The sequence below is a fragment of the Oncorhynchus gorbuscha genome, linkage group LG04 (assembly GCF_021184085.1).
Source record: "Oncorhynchus gorbuscha isolate QuinsamMale2020 ecotype Even-year linkage group LG04, OgorEven_v1.0, whole genome shotgun sequence".
NCBI lineage: Eukaryota > Metazoa > Chordata > Actinopteri > Salmoniformes > Salmonidae > Oncorhynchus > Oncorhynchus gorbuscha.
In genome coordinates, this window is record NC_060176.1 from 15,205,755 (window position 1) to 15,219,540 (window position 13,786).

Here is a 13,786-nt window from a genome sequence, read left to right on the forward strand (position 1 = left end):
TGGGTCCATACAAATAGTACAGTTTACCAACATATTCACTGCTCTGACAAAATACAGGTGGAGAAAAAACTAATTAGGAAGCGGATGCGTTTTTACTTTAATCTTGTGTTAGATCTGCAAAGGTGTAAGGAAGAAATAAGCAGATTAATAAACAAATTAAACAGACTGAAAACATTAGAATTTAATAAGTATTCAAGTACAGGAAAGAACATGACAGGTATGTGTTGTAAAAATCTTACAAAAAATAAAAACTATTTAAAGAGTTGTGTGTGTGCATGTAAAAATACAACAATTAATGTGTAGCCTGTAAGAGAACAAAAAGAGCATGTATTTTTGGCAGCTGCAGACAGATACAGGGACTACTCAAAGCCTAGACGTAGTAAGGAACTTCAGACATGGCCATAAAGAGAGAAAGGGCAGGGCACTGGAGATCTGAGGGACAGAGAGGAGTGGTGTGTGTCTGAAAAAACGAAAAGTGAATGTGTAGCCACAATACAGGTAAGCACGCATTTCACCTTTAGTCTTGTAAAAGAACAAGAGAATCTGAATTCTCCAGTGTCAGGTTTCATGCAATCTATGTACAACTAATAATGAATGCTATCCTAAGTATTGAGAAACTATTTACTTTATGAATTCCATACTAAAAAAGCCTACTAACAAGGAGATAGTAAGCGGAATAAGGACAGTTGGAATGTCTGTTGCATTTCCTCGTGCCCTCTCTCCTCACCTCCCGCTCAAAACCCATTGGAGGAGAAGATCAAAACAACAACCAGACAAGTAAGTCTCCTCTTACTGTCCTTCCTGTGAGCTGGTCGGCTAAATTGACTATCTCTGGAAGGGAAGAGAAAAACAACACATAAGCATTACATATTAACACCATAAAAAGTGGGATTCATGATAACTAAATACTACTTGTATAGTGTAGTTAGTGGAATAAATATTGGCACAGTGTGGTAAAGTTGGTACTTCTTGCTGTTTATTCATGGAATTTGTATTTTAAATCAAAAGATGAATATGACAGGCAAATATTTAGACAACTGTTTTGGGATATTTTCTAACCCAGAAACAGCTATACATTTTCCTCAAGTTAATCCTTTGATCTGAAATATCAATTAGTGTACATGAGTATAATGTAAAAATGACCTACTTTACTTCACTGACACAATACTTATGACACTACCTGTGTAGTGGAGAAAAAAAACATACCATTGAACTCCGCATCAAAACGCAGCTAATGAATTTTAACCTTGATTGCTGCTTTTCTTTGCTGAGGCAGCCACTTCAGGGTTGGCAACAGGCTCATGGCAAAGAGGGTCTCTTCTTCCTCCTTAATGTGAGGATCAGGTTGGGCTGCATCCCTCTCGATGGCTTTGAGGAGCCTCTGCTGAAATGAGTTGAGCGGTTCTGGGGACTGGTGTGACGTTGTTCCTCTTCATTTCTCCATGTTTCTCTCCTCATTTGTCTCCACAGCCACATCCTGTTCAAGGCCTTCAGTGGTCACTCCGGGGAGGGTCATAATAATCTCAGGAGGTCCTAGATGAAGCTGCTGACTCAGACCTCTTCTCTTTCTCTGCCCTTCTCCCTCTGATACCTGTCCCTGAGTCCTCTCTACTTCCTCCCACAGTCTTCTTCTACATAGACATGAACAGGATAAGCCAAACCATCACCTAGCATAACTATAGCTATTAGATAGCTATCATGTAAATGTCACCTACTGTACAGAGTTATCTGACCAAATTATCAGGGGAAGTATCTACCATCATTTATATTAACCTGACATACACACTCACTCTCTCGCATACACTCTTTAAAACATGGTTATTTGGGCAAGTTATTAGGGGTAGTAACTATCATAATAAAGCACTGCTTTGCTTTATAGTGGCCAGGTCGCAGTTGTAAATGAGAACTTGTTCTTTTTTTTTCTTTTTGTATTTCACCTTTATTTAACCAGGTAGGCTAGTTGAGAACAGGTTCTCATTTGCAACTGCGACCTGGCGAAAATAAAGCATAGCAGTGTGAACAGACAACAGAGTTACACATGGAGTAAACAATTAAGTCAATAACACAGAGAAAAAAAGGGGAGTCTATATACAATGTGTGCAAAAGGCATGAGGAGGTAGGCGAATAATTACAATATTGCAGATTAACACTGGAGTGATAAATGATCATGTACAGGTAGAGATATTGGTGTGCAAAAGAGCAGAAAAGTAAATAAAAACTGTGGGGATGAGGTAGGTGAAAATGGGTGTGCTATTTACCAATAGATTATGTACAGCTGCAGCGATCGGTTAGCTGCTCAGCTAGCTGATGTTTGAAGTTGGTGAGGGAGATAAAAGTCTCCAACTTCAGCGATTTTTGCAATTCGTTCCAGTCACAGGCAGCAGAGTACTGGAACGAAATGCGGCCGAATGAGGTGTTGGCTTTAGGGATGATCAATGAGATACACCTGCTGGAGCGTGTGCTACGGATGGGTGTTGCCATCGTGACCAGTGAGCTGAGATAAGGCGGAGCTTTGCCTAGCATGGCCTTGTAGATGACCTGAAGCCAGTGGGTCTGGCGACGAATATGTAGCGAGGGCCAGCTGACTAGAGCATACAAGTCGCAGTGGTGGGTAGTATAAGGTGCTTTAGTGACAAAACGGATGGCACTGTGATAAGCTAGTTGAGAACTAGTTTACCTGGTGAAATAAATACAAAATTGAAAAAAATACATTTTACCATTTTTCACACAACTCATTGGCTAGTTTAGCTAGACACATCTAATACAAGCTCACTACCAAATTTACCTGGCAAACCTACTATCGTGGACACGCAGCATTTTTTTGTGTTTATGTCCCTGTAGCTTTCAGCAGTTGTCAAAAAGCCGGTTTTGAGGATACTGTGAAAATGATTCTCCCCATGTGTCCAACCGCATTCGACTGTCTGGCAAAATATACCTGCCTCAGTATAGTTGCCTAGCTGCGCAAAATGTTATGCAGCACTGTGGCAATGACCCAGTCGGTTTGTTCGAAGCGTAATCCGTTTGTAACCCCCCGGAACCGCACGAACATAAATATTATTTCGGTGACGCTCCCAATCTATCAAGACCCACATCTCACGCCATTGGCCGTTCGATAGCCAATTGGCTCTCAGCAACGCTTCTAACACCGCGTCCGAGGATAATCAGTCTGCATCCCTCGCCCAAAGCGTCAAAATAGCTAACTAGCTACCGTCGGGGTCCAACAGTGAGCTAAATAACATGCTATATGTAAATTGAGCAAACTCGCTAACGAATTAGATAGGATTACGAGTAGAACTTTTTTTTTTTTTTTTAGATCCAAAAACTACAGTCATGGTGGTTATGGTGGAATGCCTCTCTCCTCCCACTCTTTCTGTATAACGTTAGTTGCATTGTGTCCTTCTGCCATGTCCCCTAACACGGAACCCACACCGGCTGCGCGCGTGCATTATCGTGCATACATTTATTTTGTCCCCTACACCAAACGCGATCACGACATGCAGGTTAAAATCTCAAAACAAACTTAACTAATGTTAGGGTTGCGTAAATTCGAATCTGGTATCAGGATAAATATAACAATGAGTCACCGATTTTATACTATGTATTTTTTATTAGCTAAGTAATAAATGGCAAATGCAACTTTCTATATACGGGCTCACTGTAATACCACGCAGGGCAGAACAGAGAACTGACAAGTATGTAAACAGTATTCTCATACTGACATTGTCCCAACCCGTCTGTTGGCCTATCACAGTAGAGACTGGGCGTGGTTTAGACTCACCCAGCTATTATTGATTGTTGTCGTACGCGCTGGTACCAGCCCCCGGGCGCTCCAGTTGATAGATGTAACTTGCTGTGAAGAATATCTATGAGCTCATGCTCGATACCGTTATCTCGCACCTGGCTCCTGTTATCTAACAAAATACCCTGCAACCCCACGCTCTGAATGTGCGTGGGTCTTACAAATTCTTATGAATTGACAAGAGTGTTTAATTTTAATTGGGAATTAAAACAGAGGAATTTCATTCCTTCAACAGACAGATAAACATTAATCCACACAAAACGCTCAACCCAATCATTTCTAGTCATCTCTCCTCCTTCCAGGCCTTTTCATCTTTGAATTTATATGGTGATTATAGAATCTACACTTGCATAGTATTATTACGAAAACCGGCAAAACAGTTTGTATTTGTGGCAATGACAAATATACCCTACGTGGGTATAACCAATGAGGAGATGGCACGTGGGTACCTGCTTCTATAAACCAATGAGGAGATGGGAGAGGCAGCGCGATCTGTCTCAGAAACAGGAATGGCTTCTATTTTATCCCTTGGCAAAGCAGACGCTCGTTGGCGAGCGCAAGCAGCAATAATTGAATAACAGATTCCTAAATCTATTTTGCAATGCTCACGGACGTGACGTGAGCGGTGTAGTCAGGGTATAAGGCTGTTTATTTAACTAGGCAAGTCAGTTAATAACAAATGCTTATTTACAATGACTGCCTACCCCAGCCAAACCCTAACCCGGACAACGCTGGGCCAATTGTGCTCTGCCCTATGGGACTTCCAAACATGGCCGGTTGTAAATACAGCCTGAAATCTAACCAGGGTCTGTAGTGACACCTCTAGCACTGAGATACAGTGCATTAGACCACTGCGCCACTCGGGAGCCCAGGGCAAGAGGTTGATAACAATGTACATATGTCAGTTAAATAAAGCAGAATTCAAACTTAGTCTTTTACTACTAAACATCCTGGTTTTGAATATATGAAAACGTTAATTATCTGTCAATCAGCTGTCCCGTGTCTTCCCTTCAGAAGGGTACTTGTGTGAGAAGAAACCTATTGGGGAGAGAGGTAGGTGAAGGCTCAGTAATTGATGAAAATATTTAGAAAATGATTGTCTAGGATTTAATACCCATCATTACAATGGACTTGTATATAATGTAAAATATTACAATAGCTTTTGGTTGATAGGCAAGTCAAAGAGCGCTCGCTTGTACATCACTTCAGAGGTAATTCACCTCTAAGAGAGTGCTCTCTATAGGCCTACTTGCAGGGGACTTAGCGAATTGGGGGCCTGTTTTTTTTTTTTTTAATGCTGCGGAGGGGCCCCACTAACCCAAAATTGAACAAAAATTTGATTGTGGGGGGGGGGTAGAGGCAGTTTAAGGTAAACGTAGAGGAGTGAAATTATATGCTGTATTTGTGATTTTCTTCCAGAATGGATTTCTTGACAAGTATCGTTTTAAATTATGAGAGCGTAGGGCAGAGGTAGAAGAGTATAAACTACATCCGTGACCTTGATGGGTCATATGTCTGCAAAAGTCAAAATACACAACTCCTTAATTTTTACTATGAACGTCACAAGGCAAGAGGAAAGTCGCCACAGCAAACAGCTGTAAGGTCTACGTGTCCATTGACATCAACCATGGGCCCACCTCAAAAGTGTGCATCATCAGAAAGATGCTGGAGCACAAGGACAATGATAATTCCCACTCTGAGAATGTGACAAACAGCATCCACCCAGACCTGGTCACATATATTGAGATCTTGTCTCTTCAATGCAAGGCATGCCACGATATTGCCAACAGTACCATGAACTGGGCGAAGAACAGGGGGTACACTGACATGGCGGACATGAGATTCTTTCCATCTCTCAGGGAAATCCTGTACCTAAAGAATCGAATGAAGACCCTGGACAGGCATCATGAAAACGACTCCTGGAGTGTTGACTCGCTTGTGAAACCAGACCTTAAGAGTGAGATATTATACCATCAGCCTCTGCAGAGCAACAGATCAACCACAAATACTCATACATCAAAATGTAGAAAATATTTTAGGGTGGGAAGAATCTACCTTTTATGGACACTTCATATTCTGGTGAGTATGGCAATAATGTGAAATTAAAAATATATACAGAAGTCAGAAGTTTACATACACCTTAGACAAACACATTTCAACTCAGCTTTTCGCAATTCCTGAGATTTAATCCAAGTAAAAACTCCCTGTTTTTGGTCAGTTAGGATCACCACTTTATTTTTAAAATGTGAATTGTCATAATAATAGTAGAGGATACCGATTTATTTCAGCTTTTATTTATTTCATCACATTCCCAGTGGGTCAGAAGTTTACATACACTCAATTAGTATTTGGCAGCATTGCCTTTAAATTGTTTAACTTGGGTCAAACATTTCAGGTAGCCTTCCACAAGCTTCCCACAATAAATTGGGTGAATTTTGGCCCATTCCTCCTGACAGATCTGGTGTAACTGAGTCAGGTTTGTAAGGCCTCCTTGCTCGCATACGCTTTTTCAGTTCTGCCCACACATTCGATTGGATTGAGGTCAGGGCTTTGTGATGGCCACCCCAATACCGTGACTTTGTTGTCCTTAAGCCATTTTGCCAAAACTTTGGATGTATGCTTGGGGTCATTGTCCATTTGGAAGACCCAATTGCAAACAGGCTTTAACTTCCTGACTAATGTCTTGAGATGTTGCTTCAATATATCCACATAATTTTGCTTCTTCATGATGGCATTAAATTTTGTGAAATGCACCAGTCCCTCCTGCAGCAAAGCACCCCCACAACATGATGCTGCCACCCCCGTGCTTCATGGTTGGGATGGTGTTCTTCGGCTTGCAAGCACCCCCCTTTTTCCACCAAGCATAAGAATGGTCATTATGGCCAAACAGTTCTATTTTTGTTTCATCAGACCAGAAGACATTTCTCCAAAAAGTACAATCTTTGTCCCCAAGTGCAGTTGCAAACAGTAGTCTGGCTTTATGGCGTTTTTGGAGCCGTGCCTTCTTCCTTGCGGAGCTGGCTTTCAGGTTGTCAATATAGGACTTGTTTTACTGTGGATATAAATACTTTTGTACCCATTTCCTCCAGCATCTTCACAAGGTCCTTTGCTGTTGATCTGGGATTGATTTGCACTTCTCGCACCAAAGTACATTCATCTCTAGGAGACGCGTTCTGTCTCCTTCCTCAGGGGTATGACGGCTGCGGTGTTTATACTTGCATGCTATTGTTTGTACAGATGAACGTGGTAACTTCAGGCATTTGGAAATTGCTCCCAAGGATGAACCAGACCTGTGGAGGTCTACCATTTTTCTTCTGAGGTCTTGGCACAGTTTGAAGGTAGACCTTGAAATACATCCACAGGTACACCTCCAATTGACTCAAATGATGTCAATTAGCCTATCAGATGCTTCTAAAGCCATGACATAATTTTCTGGGATTTTCCAAGCTGTTTAAAGGCACAGTCAGTTTAGTGCATGTAAACTTCTGACCCACTGGAATTGTGATACAGTGAGGCAAGTGAAATAATCTGTAAAGAATTGTTGGAAAAATGACTTGCACAAGTGTCATGCACAAAGTAGATGTCCTAACCGACTTGCCAAAACTACAAGTTTGTTGACAGGAAATTTGTTGAGTGGTTGAAAAACAAGTTAAATGACTCCAACCGAAGTGTTTGTAAACTTCCGACTTCAACTGTAAATCAATGACATTTCAGGCCTCACAATTTATGCTTATGCAGTCTACGCATTAGTTGTCAGGGATGAAAGTGGGCATGGCTTCCCAGTGGCAACGTTCATCATCAGTTAATAGACCCCCCCAGCAAAATGTTGCTCATGACTTTTGAGACAAGGTATTTGTACAGCTCGTCCTTGACAACCATTTCTAGTGAATAACTATGACTTGCCATAACCAAGTCATTTTCTCTAGTTTATGAATCTAAATTTAACATGTTATACCTCTTTTCTTTCTTATTGTTTTTTTAACATTTTTACCCCTTTTTCTCCCCAATTTTGTGGTATCCAATTGTTTTAGTAGCTACTATCTTGTCTCGTCGCTACAACTCCCGTACGGGCTCGGGAGAGACCAAGGTTGAAAGTCATGCGTCCTCCGATACACAACCCAACCAAGCCGCACTGCTTCTTAACACAGCGCCATCCAACCCGGAAGCCAGCCGCACCAATGTGTCGGAGGAAACACCGTGCACCTGGCAACCTTGGTTAGCGCGCACTGCGCCCGGCCCGCCACGGGAGTCGCTGGTGCGCGATGAGACAAGGATTTCCCTACCGGCCAAACCCTCCCTAACCCGGACGACGCTAGGCCAATTGTGCGTCGCCCCTCGGACCTCCCGGTCGCGGCCAGTTACGACAGAGCCTGGGAGCAAACCCAGAGTCTCCGGTGGCACAGCTGGCGCTGCAGTAAAACGCCCTTAACCACTGTGCCATCCAGGAGGCCCCTTTTCTTTCTTATTGTTACAGTACATCTAAGGCCTTCATGATTTACAAAGATATGGCAGAGGTGGAGGCCATAAAGGAAGTCTCTTCAAATGTTCATGTTCTTCTGTGCTGGTTCCACATCCTGCAGGTAAAATATGATTGAAGTGGTGTGTTTGACCTAATAGATGTGTATGACATTTATGGCATTTTTCTGGTATTAAGGTAGACATTTCTTCAGAGGACTATATATTTTGAAGGCTGTAAATGCATCCAAAGACTCAGGAATAACAAGACAGGTTAACATCAAAGACAGGAGAAAAGTGATTGACTTTATGATCCAAGTGAAAAACCCACAATCAATGAGTAGATGAGTCTTTATAAAAAACACACATGAAGGTATTGGGGCTTCATTTAGTCAGATTAGGCAATTTGATATTATTTTGCCTTTAATATATCACAGGAAATTATTACCTCATAAAAGTAGATTTGTGTAGCAATGACACAGAACACACTACATACAACCCACATGGAGAGCATATTCCAAACATGGAATGCTATGCAATGTCCTTTAGAGGAAAAAAATAATGCAAATAAAGACTGAAACAAAAGGATTTTTAAAAAAAACAACTGAGCGACTAAAAAGCACCCAAAGGAAAATCACAGCTAAAAATAAATAAAAGTAAATTGTATTTTAAAACTATTTTTTAAATATGTCCAGTTTCGGCCCCCTTCAGGTTCTCTGCCAGGCTATTCCAGAGGCCGGGGGCATATTAACTAAAGTGCAAGAGGACCAGAGGGATCTACTGGGTACATAACTTGAAAATAATTACAATATAGCATTAATACTGGAGTAATAGATGTGCAGATGATGATATGCAAGTAGAGATACTGGAGTGCCAAAGAGCAAGAGGGTAAGTAATAATATGGGGATGAGGTAGTCGGGTGTGCTATTTACAGATTGGCTGTGTACAGGTACAGTGATCGGTAAGCTGCTCTGACAGCTGATGCTTAAAGTTAGAGAGGGAGATTTAAGACCCGAGCTTCAGTGATTTTTGCAATTCGTCCCAGTCTTTGGCAGCAGAGAACTGGAAGGAAAGGCAGCCAAAGGAAGTGTTGGCTTTGGGGATGACCAGTGCAATATACCTGCTGGAGTGCGTGCTACAGGTGGGTGTTGCTATGGTGACTAGTGAACTGAGATAAGGCGGGGCTTTACCTAGCAAAGACTAATAGATGACCTGGAGCCAGCGGGTTTGACGACGGATATATAGTGAGGGCTAGCCAACGAGAGCATACAGGTCACAGTGGTGGGTAGTATATGGGGCTTTGGTGATAAAACAGATGGCACCAGATCGCATCCAATTTGCGGAGTAGAGTGTTGAGACAAATTTGTAAATGACGTCGCCGAAGTCAAGGATCGGTAGGATAGTCAGTTTTACGAGGGTATGTTTGGCAGCATGACTGAAGGAGGCTTTGTTGCGAAATAGGAAGCCGATTCTACATTTAATTTTGGATTGGAGATGCTTAATGTGAGTCTGGAAGGAGAGTTTACAGTCTAACCAGACACCTCGGTATTTGTAGTTGTCCACATATTCTAGGTCAGAACCGTCCAGAGTAGTGCATTCTTCTTGCCAATGTCCAGTCTCTTGACAACAAGGTTGACGAAATCCGAGCAAGGGTGGCATTCCAGAGGGACATCAGAGACTGCAACGTTCTCTGCTTCACGGAAACATGGCTTACTGGGAAGACGCTATCCGATGCGGTGCAGCCAACGGGTTTCTCCACGCATCGCGCCGACAGAAACAAACATCTCTCTGGTAAGAAGAGTGGCAGGGGCGTATGCCTCATGACTAGCGGGACATGGTGTGATGAAGGAAACATACAGGAACTCAAATCCTTCTGTTCACCCGATTTAGAATTCCTCACAATCAAATGTAGACCGCATTATCTTCCAAGAGAATTCTCTTCGATTATAATCACAGCCGTATATATCCCCCCCAAGCAGACACATCGATGGCGCTGAACGAACTTTATTTAACTCTTTGCAAACTGGAAACCATTTATCCGGAGGCTGCTTTCATTGTAGCTGGGGATTTTAACAAAGCTAATCTGAAAACAAGACTCCCTACATTTTATCAGCATATCGATTGCGCAACCAGGGGTGGTAAAACCTTGGATCATTGTTACTCTAACTTCCGCGAAGCATATAAGGCCCTGCCCCGCCCCCCTTTCGGGAAAGCTGACCACGACTCCATTTTGCTGATCCCTGCCTACAGGCAGAAACTAAAACAAGAGGCTCCCACGCTGAGGTCTGTCCAACGCTGGTCAGACCAAGCTGACTCTACACTCCAAGACTGCTTCCATCACGTGGACTGGGACATGTTTCGTATTGCGTCAGATGGAAATATTGACGAATACGCTGATTCGGTGTGCGAGTTCATTAGAACGTGCGTCGAAGATGTCGTTCCCATAACAACGATAAAAACATTCCCAAACCAGAAACCGTGGATTGATGGCAGCATTCGCGTGAAACTGAAAGCGCGAACCACTGCTTTTAATCAGGGCAAGGTGTCTGGTAACATGTCCGAATATAAACAATGCAGCTATTCCCTCCGCAAGGCTATTAAACAAGCTAAGCGTCAGTACAGAGACAAAGTGGAATCTCAATTCAATGGCTCAGACACAAGAGGCATGTGGCAGGGTCTACAGTCAATCACGGACTACAATAAGAAACCCAGCCCAGTCACGGACCAGGATGTCTTGCTCCCAGGCAGACTAAATAACTTTTTTGCCCGCTTTGAGAACAATACAGTGCCACTGACACGGCCTGCAACGAAAACATGCGGTCTCTCCTTCACTGCAGCCGAGGTGAGTAAGACATTTAAACGTGTTAACCCTTGCAAGGCTGCAGGCCCAGACGCCATCCCCAGCCGCGCCCTCAGAGCATGCGCAGACCAGCTGGCCGGTGTGTTTACGGACATATTCAATCAATCCCTATACCAGTCTGCTGTTCCCACATGCTTCAAGAGGGCCACCATTGTTCCTGTTCCCAAGAAAGCTAAGGTAACTGAGCTAAACGACTACCGCCCCGTAGCACTCACTTCCGTCATCATGAAGTGCTTTGAGAGACTAGTCAAGGACCATATCACCTCCACCCTACCTGACACCCTAGACCCACTCCAATTTGCTTACCGCCCAAATAGGTCCACAGACGATGCAATCTCAACCACACTGCACACTGCCCTAACCCACCTGGACAAGAGGAATACCTATGTGAGAATGCTGTTCATCGACTACAGCTCGGCATTCAACACCATAGTACCCTCCAAGCTCGTCATCAAGCTCGAGACCCTGGGTCTCGACCCCGCCCTGTGCAACTGGGTACTGGACTTCCTGACGGGCCGCCCCCAGGTGGTGAGGGTAGGCAACAACATCTCCTCCCCGCTGATCCTCAGTGATCAACACCCCCCTATCCGCATCGATAAAACAGTAGTGGAGAGGGTAGCAAGTTAAGTTCCTCGGCATACACATCACAGACAAACTGAATTGGTCCACTCACACTGACAGCGTCGTGAAGAAGGCGCAGTAGCGCCTCTTCAACCTCAGGAGGCTGAAGAAATTCGGCTTGTCACCAAAAGCACTCAAACTTCTACAGATGCACAATCGAGAGCATCCTGGCGGGCTGTATCACCGCCTGGTACGGCAACTGCTCCGCCCCCTCAACCGTAAGGCTCTCCAGAGGGTAGTGAGGACTGCACAACGCAGTCAAACTACCTGCCCTCCAGGACACCTACACCACCCGATGTTACAGGAAGGCCATAAAGATCATCAAGGACATCAACCACCCGAACCACTGCCTGTTCACCCCGCTATCATCCAGAAGGCGAGGTCAGTACAGGTGCATCAAAGCTGGGACCGAGAGACTGAAAAACAGCTTCTATCTCAAGGCCATCAGACTGTTAAACAGCCACCACTAACATTGAGTGGCTGCTGCCAACACACTGTCATTGACACTGACCCAACTCCAGCCACTTTAATAATGGGAATTGATGGGAAATGTAAATATATCACTAGCCACTTTAAACAATGCTACCTTATATAATGTTACTTACCCTACATTATTCATCTCATATGCATATGTATATACTGTACTCTACATCATCGACTGCATCCTTATGTAATACATGTATCACTAGCCACTTTAACTATGCCACTTTGTTTACTTTGTCTACACACTCATCTCATATGTATATACTGTACTCGATACCATCACTCATTCATATATCCTTATGTACATATTCCTTATCCCCTTACACTGTGTATAAGACAGTAGTTTTGGAATTGTTAGTTAGATTACTTGTTGGTTATCACTGCATTGTCGGAACTAGAAGCACAAGCATTTCGCTACACTCGCATTAACATCTGCTAACCATGTGTATGTGACAAATAAATTTGATTTGATTTGATTTAGTGATGCTAGACGGGAGGGTGCGGGCAGCAATCGGTTGAAGAGCATGCACTTTGTTTTACTAGCATTTAGAAGCAGTTGAAGGCCTCGGAAGGAGTGTTGTATGGCATTGAAGCTCATTTGGAGGTTTGTTAGCACAGTGTCCAAAGAAGGGCCAGAAGTATACAGAATGGCGTCTTCTGCATAGAGGTCAGAGAATCACCAGCAGCAAGAGCGACATCATTGATGTATACAGAGAAAAGAGTCGGCCCGAGAATTGGACCCTGTGGCACCACCATAGTCTGCCAGAGGTCCGGACAACAGGCCCTCCGATTTGACACACTGAACTCTGAGAAGTAGTTGGTGAACCAGGCGAGGCAGTCATTTGAGAAGCCAAGGCTATTGAATCTGCCTATAAGAATGTGGTGATTGACAGAGTCGAAAGTCTTGGCCAGGTCGATGAAGACAGCTGCACAGTACTGTCTTTTATCGATGGCGGTTATGATATCATTTAGGACCTTGAGCGTGGCTGAGGTACATCCATGACCAGCTCAGAAACCAGATTGCATAGTGGAGAAGGTATGGTGGGATTCTAAATGGTCGGTGATCTGTATATTAACTTGGATTTCAAAGATTTTAGAAAAGGCAGGCAGGATGAATATAAGTGTATAACAGTTTGGGTCTAGAATGTCTCCCCCTCTTGACCACGGCAGCTTTCCAATCTTTGGGGATCTCAGACAACAACTGTGGGAAGCATTGAGGGCTCCCGAGTGGCGCAGCGATCGAAGGCAATACATCTTAGTGCTAGAGGCGTCACTACAGACCCTGGTTCGATTTCAGGCTGTATCACAAACGGCCGTGATTTGACAAGACTGCATCGAATTTAATCCTGCTTTGGTGGGATGGCGTTTTGGCCTGGCTAGTGACATCACCAGGCGGTAAATTAGTTAACAGACCAATATGAAATAGATTTCCAAACCTCTCTGCCAATAACTCATTTTCAGTTTTCCCCTCTCCAATCAGGCCATTCCGACAGTCCTAGCTAAATTCTTGCTTAAGAAATCACTCTTTGCTAAGAATTTAGTTTAGTTTGTGTTAAGACACTACAGTT